Source organism: Saccoglossus kowalevskii, chromosome 8 (genome assembly GCF_978046115.1).
Source record: "Saccoglossus kowalevskii chromosome 8, keSacKowa6.1, whole genome shotgun sequence".
In the NCBI taxonomy this organism is placed as follows: domain Eukaryota; kingdom Metazoa; phylum Hemichordata; class Enteropneusta; family Harrimaniidae; genus Saccoglossus; species Saccoglossus kowalevskii.
This window is the reverse complement of record NC_140648.1, coordinates 8,006,624-8,017,462: the sequence shown is the minus strand read 5'-3', so window position 1 is coordinate 8,017,462 and position 10,839 is coordinate 8,006,624.

Below are 10,839 nucleotides of genomic sequence, written 5' to 3'. Positions count from 1 at the left end.
ACAGGTATCAGGAAATTAAACGTCATTTTACGTTTTTACCGGAAATAAAATGAAAGTTCTATTTACAGTAAAAAATAAGTTTTTACACTTCACAGATAAAGCAAATTCATAATTACATTTTACATTTTTATAATATTTATTATATTCATAATATTTATAATATTTTTTGTGTTTAAGAATCAAAATTGGAAATTGCGTACGAATTGTGACATTTAATTCGGCAAATGCTCTATACGTGTACAAAAAATAATATCTTTGTACAAATTACGGAGAGAATAAAATAGCTGATTTCATTTTACATCTTGCCCATGTCTAAGAATTTACGTGTTTTATTTATTTAAATTACATTATTACGAAAATAAAAACAATTGATTACAGCTTACGAAAATACCCCTTGCCGACCCTCATTAAACTCTTCATAGTAATGTAATGTGACATAAATTGTAAGTGAAAAGTACAGAGCCCTGGCTGTGTGAAATAAAAGGCACATGTTTGTATACTTTGCAACAACCCATTGCACATGTTTATTTTTAAGACTGCTGATACAGTCACTGGATTGTGTTGTCAGCAGAATTTGAGATACATACATCCTGTCTCTCCCTGTGGCATAATGGTATGTCTCAGACAGTGACATGGTGATTGTGAAATACCTTGGAATGTGCTGAGCCCAGTGTTGTTGGCAATGAAAATAGATATGACATCATTGACCCGAGTCTCCTACTTTAAATTGGTAGAGCTTGGATTAAGAGTGGTTTATTCCACTTCCAAAATTGGCATCCTCTGTACACTGATTTGTCGGCTATTTCGAGATAACCAATCATTTCGTTATATACATTTTATTATTTGCATGGCCATAAATTAGCTAGGGTATTTAAGTTGAGACATAAGGGAAAATCTTTAGTCAGGAAGGTGACCTGACTTGATCCTGTAACATCTTGTGATGCTGATTCCTGACTCCAGTGAGCTGTACCCTATACAGGGGTACATATGCAGACGTGCTGTGCAGTAATCCCTGCTGATCAACAGGAACCACTGAAGCTCACTGCCTGAACTACTCCCGTTGTACCAGTAGCAGCAGATAGCAGTGCAGTTGCCGATACTCCCTGGACACAGAGCACGAGTTTAAATTGTAGTGCAGCTGCTTCGCCAGTGTGCCAGATATGAAGGAACGCAACATTGCACATTGCTGTCCAATGGAGAGTGGAGTGTTCCCTGCAGCATCGATCAAGTCTCTAATTTATTTTATTTTACAGTGTATCCCCCTCCTTGCTGGTTCCAGTGACCAGCATCCCTGTTATTTGTTCATTAAAGTACAGGAAACCGTATATATTGTGTTGTGTTAATTTGTTATAATCGTTACTGGTATATTTCTTTCTCTGCACAGTCTCAGTTGTGGTGATATACATTCACCAAACGATCCCCACCCTGTGACAGCGGACGAGCTGAGAGGGAGGAAACTTATAAGATAAGCACGCTACCAAAGACAAAGACTATTAGACTGGCATTAAAGACAAGCTCCCCGATCCTGAATACGGTGTAGCCCCATAAAGGCCCCCCCGCATTTAACGTCACATTGGTGGCAGCGGTGGGATACAACTGGTGCAGAGGAGGTGAACCAGAGAAAGCAGATCAAGGCGACTCCTGTTACAGATCAAGAAATGGCAGAGAAATATTCCAGTAGAAAGTATCCAGACTGAACCAGTAGCTGATGCAGAGCAAAGAAATGATCAGCAAATTTTTGTTGATACATTAAGAGAAATACAGTTTGCACAGGCAGCAGCTGGTGATACTGCAGAGCTTAAAGATCTAGTGGAGACTGAAAAAGAGGGGGTTGTGCAGTCAGAGGGTAAAGCAGAGGAGCTGCCACCACAGGTGACACCAACCTCTGGCTATGGGACCCAAGAAATGAGTAAAGCTGACCTGTTGACTGGCAGTAGAGTTACAGCGGAAAAGCCGAGTGAATCAGCAGTAGCAGAGAAAACAGATATACCATGGAGGCTGGATACAGCCACACCATGGTACCGATCAGCATTGAGAGGGAGACCAGCTGACAGAGCAGATGACTTATGGCTTGGGTACCCCTGGGCACAATCAACTGGCAGATGGCTGACAAACCCCACCTCAGATTTATTTGAGGAGGTAAAAGAGAATCCAGAGCTGGTAGTTAGACCAAAGTTGTACAGAGAAAAAGCACTGAAAGGAGAGGAGGCTTTCCATCAGAGGGGCATGTATCCTGTGACAAAGCCTAGCATAATTCCAGAAAAATTTAAAGGTGAAACGCCATGGAGATATTACAAAGACTATTTTGAGCAATGGGCAATTGTAAATAATTGGGATATGGCACATAAGTCCAGGTATTTGGCAGTGAGTCTGTCCGGTTTGGCGCAAAAAGTGCTGACCCAAGAAGCAGATGGTGGAGAAATACCGTACCAGGAGTTAGTCACCAGACTGGACAGGAGATTTGGTCCCGGCGGGCAAGCAGATACATATGCGGCAGAATTGCGGATTAGACAGCGCAAGAAAGATGAAAGTTTGCAAGAATTGGGTGAAGCTATACGGGAATTAACAGAGATGGCCTACCCAGGTATGGATCCTGCTTCCCAGGAAAGGCTAGGCAGGCAGTATTTTAAGAATGCCATCCCTGAAAAGGAAATAAGAGACGGTATATTCAGAGCAAATCCAAAAACATTTGACCAGGCGATACAGGCTGCATTGGAGACTGAATCACACGTGATGTCAGAGAAAAGGAGACTGGCTGAGCGGTGCCCCAAATTTGGCAGGGTGCTGAATGCTGAAGGTGACTCGGAGATGGTAGAACTAAATGAAGGGATAAAAGAAATGGGGGTCGGAAAATTCCAACCAACCCAGATAGGAGAGCAGTCATTCGGTGGAGGGAAAGATAAAAGACCAAGAAGGTGGGGCCAGATGGGAATTGAGTGTTACAGATGCGGAGGACGGGGGCATATTAAGAGAAACTGCGCAACTCCACCAAACGGGTATGCAGGAAACGAATCACGACCAACCCCAGGGGCCAGGGCTGGGTCGGGAATGCAGACAGGCCCAGGCAACCCCAACAAGCAGTAAAAATGGTGCAGGGACGGAGGGGACAGGGTACGCAGGCAGGGGAGACGAAACTAGAGGAATCAGATACAGCGACCCCCCCAGCAACTGAAAGTAGACCCCTGCCTACCGTACATGACTATACAAGGGCAACAAGTGGTATATTTGTGGCAGGCAGAATAGGAGGATTACAGAGATATTTTTTAATAGATACAGGGGCATCAGGAACCCTGTTGTCAAGAAAACATTATGAGCGTATACCTGAGATGCAGAGACCTGCATTGGAAGCCATGACGACTCGGATCCGGCAAGTAGACGGTACCTTGATGAAACAGCATGGTGGAGCTAATATGGAGGTATGCATAAGTAAATACAAAACCACAGCCGATGTGATTGTAGTGGATATGGAGACTGATGCAATATTGGGGAAGGAATTGCTGATTACCTTAGGCTGTGTAGTGGACATAAAGATTCTACAGCTGAAATTTCTGGATGAAATAGTCCCATGTTATGACTGGAAGGCCCGTACTCTTTGTGCCAGAGTGGTGCTGAGAAAAGCAGTTGATATTCCTCCTGGCAGTGAAATGTTAGTACGATGTGATGCTAACAGAAAGATCCCAGGCTCTCGCAGGGAATGGTGATACCAACAGATAGAAACCCGATTGCGGAAAGAGGAATAATGGTGGCAAGAGCATTAGTATCAGATTGTAATGGGGTAATACCAGTACGGTTGTTGAATGTAACCCCACACCCAATACATGTAAAACAAGGCACTGCGGTGGGGATGGTGGAGCCGCTATCAGAGGGGGAAGGTGTGGTTACAGCAGAGAGGGATAAAGAAAATGAGGTACCACTGAAAGAAAAGCAACTGCCAGAATATTTGCATGATATATGGAGGCGGAGTACAGCAGAGCTGGATGACGGTGAAGCAGAAAAGGTAGCGGCATTGCTGATGAAGTATGCAGATGTATTTTCCAGGGGTGATGATGATATGGGGTGTACCAATCTGGTTAAACACTCCATTAATACAGGTGAGGCAGCTCCTGTTAGGCAACCCTCAAGAAGACTACCAATTTGGCAGAGAGAGGAAGCGGGGAAGCAGGTGGAAAAGATGCTAAACGCCAGTATTATTGAACCAAGTTGTAGTTCCTAGACCTTAGACGATATTATTATGTACGGCAGAGATGTATATGAGAAGTTAGAGCGTTTGGAAAAAGTATTGAACAGATTGCTGATAGCCAGGTCAAGACTCAAGCCAAAGAAATATGACCTGTGCAAAACCAGTGTAATGTATTCGGGTCATATAGTGTCAAAAGATGGTGTAGCGACCGATCCAGACAAAGAGAGAGAGAACCATAAAGGAGTGGTCAACGCCAAAAAGTGTGAAGGATGTAAGAAGTTTCTTGGAGATGGCGTCCTACTACTGCCGGTATGTACAAGGATTTGCCAAAATAGCAGTACCTTTGCATAGATTACCGGAGAAAAATGAAGTGTTTAATTGGGATACAGAATGTGAGATTGCTTTCCAGGTATTAAAGGAGTGTCTGATGTCCGCCCCGGTACTAGCGTATCCACAGGAAACAGGAGAATATGTGCTGGATACAGACGCAAGTGAAACAGGTATTGGTGCTGTCTTATCACAGGTCCAGGATGAAAAGGAAAGGGTGATAGCGTATGGCAGCAGGTCGCTGAGTAAAGCGGAAAAGAATTATTGCGTCACAAGGAAAGAATTACTGGTATTGGTGAATTTCGTGAGATACTACAGGCAGTACTTGTACGGTAGGAAATTCACCATCAGAACTGATCATGCAGCTCTAAGGTGGTTGTTGAGTTTTAAGTGTCCAGGAGGAAAACTCGCCAGGTGGATCGAAGTCCTTGGGGAATCCGAGTATAAGGTTATAGGCCAGGGAAAATCCACGGGAAAACTGACGGGTTATAAGGAGACCATGCGGGAAATGTGGTTGGCAGGGGGAACATAGCGCTGTGATTTCCAGGGCCGGAGAGTATAGCAGTTCATTGCAGGATACTCCCACTTGCATGAGGGACACAGAAAAGGTGAATATGGGAAAAGGAATAGTGGACACCAGGATGGTGGAAGCGGAAATGGAGACCCAGGTACGGGCTGTCAGAATTCAACCTAAGGTGAGCGGTGATCAGATAAAGGAAGCCCAGACGGCTGATGCGGAAATAGGTCCAGTAAAGAGGGCGAAGGAATGCGGAATCAGACCAAAATAGGAAGAGATGTCACGGTTGGCGCCTGCCGTGAGAGTTAATTGAGGAAGCTGGAAGCAACTCGGAATAAAGAAAGGTGGAAAGTATGCGACGGTTGTGATAAAGACATTAGAAGAGATCGGATGAAAGCGAAAATTATGAACCAGTCAAAGTGCATTTTTGTGGAATCAGATGAGGAAGACATGAAATAGAACTGAACTATAAACTGTGAGTGAATAACCCTGTATGGGAAATTTGCACTGCCGTGAAAAATGTATTTACCTTTATTTGGGTGGCATATATATTTCCATTTGGATTTAGTGTAACTAGAAATTTTAAAGTATAAAAACCGCACTTGTGTGTGAAGGATTAACTATTCCATATTTAATTATTTTTGTTGTATTCATGAAAACTAGTTTTTATTTTATTTGTGGCCAGCGAGATCTCAAACCACATTCCTACTGCTAGGCTGCAGACCAGCATTGGGAGTTTGGGGAGAGAGGTTAAATTGACAAACAAAATGGCAGTCAAAAGTCAACTTGAGCTGTGACTTGTGTCCTTGATTTTGTGTACTATTTCAATTGAGAGGATAGACTTCAGATAATAATTACCACTAAATGTATAACCAATTTCAATTTTTCAAAATAATTTATGTCTGTGAAAAAATGCTATGAAATCAACCCCGGTGTGTTGAACTCAGGGGGGAATAATGTGACATAAATTGTAAGTGAAAAGTACAGAGCCCTGGCTGTGTGAAATAAAAGGCACATGTTTGGATACTTTGCAACAACCCATTGCACATGTTTATTTTTAAGACTGCTGATACAGTCACTGGATTGTGTTGTCAGCAGAATTTGAGATACATACATCCTGTCTCTCCCTGTGGCATAATGGTATGTCTCAGACAGTGACATGGTGATTGTGAAATACCTTGGAATGTGCTGAGCCCAGTGTTGTTGGCAATGAAAATAGATATGACATCATTGACCCGAGTCTCCTACTTTAAATTGGTAGAGCTTGGATTAAGAGTGGTTTATTCCACTTCCAAAATTGGCATCCTCTGTACACTGATTTGTCGGCTATTTCGAGATAACCAATCATTTCGTTATATACATTTTATTATTTGCATGGCCATAAATTAGCTAGGGTATTTAAGTTGAGACATAAGGGAAAATCTTTAGTCAGGAAGGTGACCTGACTTGATCCTGTAACATCTTGTGATGCTTATTCCTGACTCCAGTGAGCTGTACCCTATACAGGGGTACATATGCAGACGTGCTGTGCAGTAATCCCTGCTGATCAACAGGAACCACTGAAGCTCACTGCCTGAACTACTCCCGTTGTACCAGTAGCAGCAGATAGCAGTGCAGTTGCCGATACTCCCTGGACACAGAGCACGAGTTTAAATTGTAGTGCAGCTGCTTCGCCAGTGTGCCAGATATGAAGGAACGCAACATTGCACATTGCTGTCCAATGGAGAGTGGAGTGTTCCCTGCAGCATCGATCAAGTCTCTAATTTATTTTATTTTACAGTGTATCCCCCTCCTTGCTGGTTCCAGTGACCAGCATCCCTGTTATTTGTTCATTAAAGTACAGGAAACCGTATATATTGTGTTGTGTTAATTTGTTATAATCGTTACTGGTATATTTCTTTCTCTGCACAGTCTCAGTTGTGGTGATATACATTCACCAAACGATCCCCACCCTGTGACAGCGGACGAGCTGAGAGGGAGGAAACTTATAAGATAAGCACGCTACCAAAGACAAAGACTATTAGACTGGCATTAAAGACAAGCTCCCCGATCCTGAATACGGTGTAGCCCCACAAAGGCCCCCCCGCATTTAACGTCACAGTATCGTGTATCTGAATCTTCAATTTCAACTCGTGACACATGGTACTTGTGCGAGTTATTTAGAACGATGAACGTCGATGGAGTACGATATACGAATGCAGGCTCGTCTGGGGACTGTTTTGGTTCAGAATTCGCTGGTCTGTGGAATGAGAGAAATATCGCTATGCCCGAAGTGTTTTGCAAAGGAATCCAAGATGGCCGACACCCACTGAAGAACACGTGTAAGTGGATAATAGCGCTGATATCTTTATTGCTAATATTGTCTGGGGATATCGAATTAAATCCCGGGCCACCTAAAAGAGGGACAAAAAAGAAAACTAATTCAATGGAGTCGAAGAAAATCACCGAGGTATTTGGATCCCAGTCCGTAAATGGGGATGACTCGCGTGGACGTCAGTCTGTGTCCTCTCTTTCAAGTGGAGATGATGGTATTACACTTGTTGACATTATTGCTGAAATCCGGGATCTCAAAAAAGACATGAGGCAGCAGATTAAAGTGGTAGATGATGGAATACAGCAGTTATCTAGTGAAGTTCGGGAGTTGAAATCAGGTGTGAAAGTTAATTGTGAAAGAATACAGCTTTTGACCGATGAAGTTAAGTATTTGCGTGATAAACTTTACACAGTTGAATTCGAAAATGATAAAACGAAAGCACAGTTGTTACGGAATAATCTCATATTTCATGGGCTCCCTCAAAGTGGGTTTGAAAATTGGCAGGAGACAGAAGATGCTCTTCGGAGTTTTATTTCGGAAAAATTGGATATGCATGCAGAAGAGATGGAATTTGAGCGAGTTCATCGCATTACTCATGTACGTAGTCGTCCACAACCTGTAGTTGCAAGATTTCTTCGATATAAGCAACGAGAAAAAGTCCTTCGAGCATCCAGTGTGCTAAAGGGTACGAAATATTGGATACGCGAGGATTATACCCCCAGAATCAGGAACCTGCGTGGGAAACTTGGAAAATATGTTATGGAGGCCAGGGAAGAAGGAAAATCAGCAAAACTACTTTATGACAAAATTAAAATTGACAATACTGTGTACAAGTATGATGAAGAAACAGAAACTATCAAGCCGTTGGAAACCAGTGACTCACTACGAAAGCAGCAAGGGACACACAATAGAGTATCTGTAGTGGCCATGCCAACTCCTACTGCGTCCAATAATTCAAATACTGTTAATGACTAGGAATTTGGCCATGGCCTTAATAGCATGGGGAGTGGCGCTGAACTAAAGTTTTTAGTATGGAATGTAAATGGCTTAATAGGAAAGTTGGCTGATCATGATTTTGTAGATTATTTAAAATCATTTGACTGTGTTTGTTTGGTAGAAACTTGGGTGAGTACCATATTTGATTTTAAGATTGAAGGGTATGAGGAACTACATGTTAGTGGTCTAAAAAAGAAAAAATATGGAAGAGCCTCCGGTGGAATTTCTGTGTTTTTTCGTAAAAAGAACATAGGTCAATTTAAAATTAAGCATATTTCTAAAGATCCATACTGTGTTTGGTCTAGGATTATAAGCAATGATCACACAATACTTGTATTTGCAACAGTGTACAGACCTCCCGAGGGTTCAATATTTGCACATGAAAAATACTTTGATCAATTAGAAAAAGATCTGATTGTATATTCTGCAAAATTTGGTTGTAATGTCATAATTGTAGGCGACTTAAATAGTAGAACTGGTAACTATGGTGATAATGTTGATCTAAATACAATGTATTTGCCAATAGATGATTTAGAGCAAAGTAATGATATACCTTTAAGGGAGTCGATGGATAATGAAATCAATAAATATGGTAGTGAACTTCTGGATTTTTGCATTAGCACTGGCCTCAGAATTGTGAATGGTAGGGTTTATAAAAACACTGGTAGTGGGAATTTTACTTTTATTTCAGAGGTTGGGACAAGTGTTGTTGACTATGTTTTGTCATTTCCAAATACGTTTCCATTGTTCAATGTATTTACAGTTGGAGCTCGGGTTGATTCTGATCATATGCCACTTGAATTTGCTATATCACTTGCTTATGGTTCCAATTCTGCGAATGTCAATGACTTTCAACATAGTGTCAATTATTCTACTCCTAAACTAAGGTGGGACACCAAGGGAAAACCAAAGTATTATAATAATATTAATTTACAACACGTTGAAGGGATGTGCCATGATTTTCATGATAATATTAGGCAGGGAAATGTAAGTAAAGCTGCAAATAATTTAGTTGATATTATATATGCTTGTAACACACATATGATGCACAAACCTAATTATGTTGGCAGGTCATATTTTAACTCCTGGTTTGACAAGGAATGTTGTACTACTAAAAGAGAAGTAAATCAAGCATTGAATCGTTTCAGAAATTGTAGAAGTCAGGCTACCTTAGACTATTATTTGCAGTCTAAATACTCATACAGGCAACTAGTTCGTGATAAGAAAAATAATTATCAAAGAAAAAAACGTGATGAATTTTTAAAAATGGCGATACAACCTAATTCAAAACAATTTTGGAAGAGTTTGAAATCTAATAGGCCCAATGTGCCAGACAGTATATCAGAGGTTGAATGGTTTAACTATTTTAATGATTTATTTAACCCTCTAACCTTGATGGAGGACGAAAATCAAAAAGAGTTTTTCGCATCAATCAAAAACTACATGGATGATTTAGAAGATAATGCGGTGTTAAATAACGAATTAAATGTTTCTGAATTTGATGGGCCTATTTCTTTGGATGAAATTAGGGAAAATTTAAGTAAATTAAAGACAAATAAAGCCCCAGGACCAGATGGTATACCCACAGAATTTTGGAAAAATGCTCCCATAGAAATCCATGAAATGTTATTTATTTTATACAACAAGGTATTTGACCAGGGAATCTTTCCTGATGAATGGGGTAGGGGATTAATATCGCCTGTATACAAGAAGGGAAATAAGGATGACCCCGGTAATTATAGGAGTATTATGTTATTAAACGTCATAAGTAAAATTTATACAAGTATATTAAGTAATAGGTTAAATACCTGGTTAAAACATTATAATGAAATTGTAGAAGAACAAAGTGGTTTCCAGAAACATAGAAGCACATTAGATAATGTTTTCATTTTACGTACTCTTGTGGAAAAATATGTCTTTCAGTTAAAAGGTCGTTTCTATTGTGCATTTGTGGACTATGAGAAGGCCTTCGACAGGGTACATCATTGCTCATTGTTTTACAAATTATCGAAGACCGGTCTCAAAGGCAAATTATTTAATTCCTTATATTCAATGTACCAGCATGTAAAGGCAGCAGTGAAAACTCCCTGGGGGGTAACTAACTACTTTAATATTAGTATGGGTTTGCAACAGGGCTCTGTGATTTCACCTCTTTTATTTTGTTTCTACATTAATGATCTTCATGGGGCTTTTCAACGAGGTCATGAAAGTGTAGTTTACCTGTGTGCTTTGAAATTGTGTTACCTATTGTATGCAGATGACCTGGCTCTGTTTAGTAGTACACCCATTCGTTTACAACGATTATTGAATAATTTGGCAGACTATTGTTCAAAGTGGAGACTTACAGTGAACCTTAAGAAAACTAAAATTATTGTTTTTCGGAAAGGGGGTCGTTTAAAAAACAGTGAAAAATGGTTTTGGAAGGGTAAAAGCATTGAAACTGTTTCAAAATATAATTATTTGGGGGTTATACTTTCCAGTTCTGGAAAGTGGTACCAGGCACAA